At 49.8% G+C, this 241-nt stretch overlaps 1 protein-coding gene across 1 annotated transcript in view; it reads left to right on the top strand.

The window, feature by feature from the left end:
* The window catches only part of DEF6 (DEF6 guanine nucleotide exchange factor), a 25,302-nt gene that overhangs the window by 17,246 nt on the left and 7,815 nt on the right, over positions 1-241 (top strand). The gene's annotated exons all lie outside the window — the stretch shown is intronic.

Here is a 241-nt window from a genome sequence, read left to right as displayed (position 1 = left end):
GGCGCGCACCTCGGGGCCCAGAAGGCCTTCCGTGGGGTGTGAGAGCAAGAGGCTCAGGAGGAGGGCGAGTGGAGAAAAGCCAGTGACTATTTTTGCTTAGATGTGTGTAACCCAAATATACCTGGGTATCTCAAGGCCATTCTTATCCATGTCAGGTGTGCAGAAAGGCAGCCAATCAATGATTCTCTCTCATCATTGATGTTTTTCTCTCTCTCCCTTTCCCTTCCTCTCTGAAATCAAT

This window comes from Myotis brandtii, unplaced genomic scaffold, assembly GCF_000412655.1.
Source record: "Myotis brandtii unplaced genomic scaffold, ASM41265v1 scaffold687, whole genome shotgun sequence".
In the NCBI taxonomy this organism is placed as follows: Eukaryota; Metazoa; Chordata; class Mammalia; order Chiroptera; family Vespertilionidae; genus Myotis; species Myotis brandtii.
Note: the sequence above shows the minus strand (reverse complement) of the source record. Positions and strands in the feature narration are given on the sequence as shown.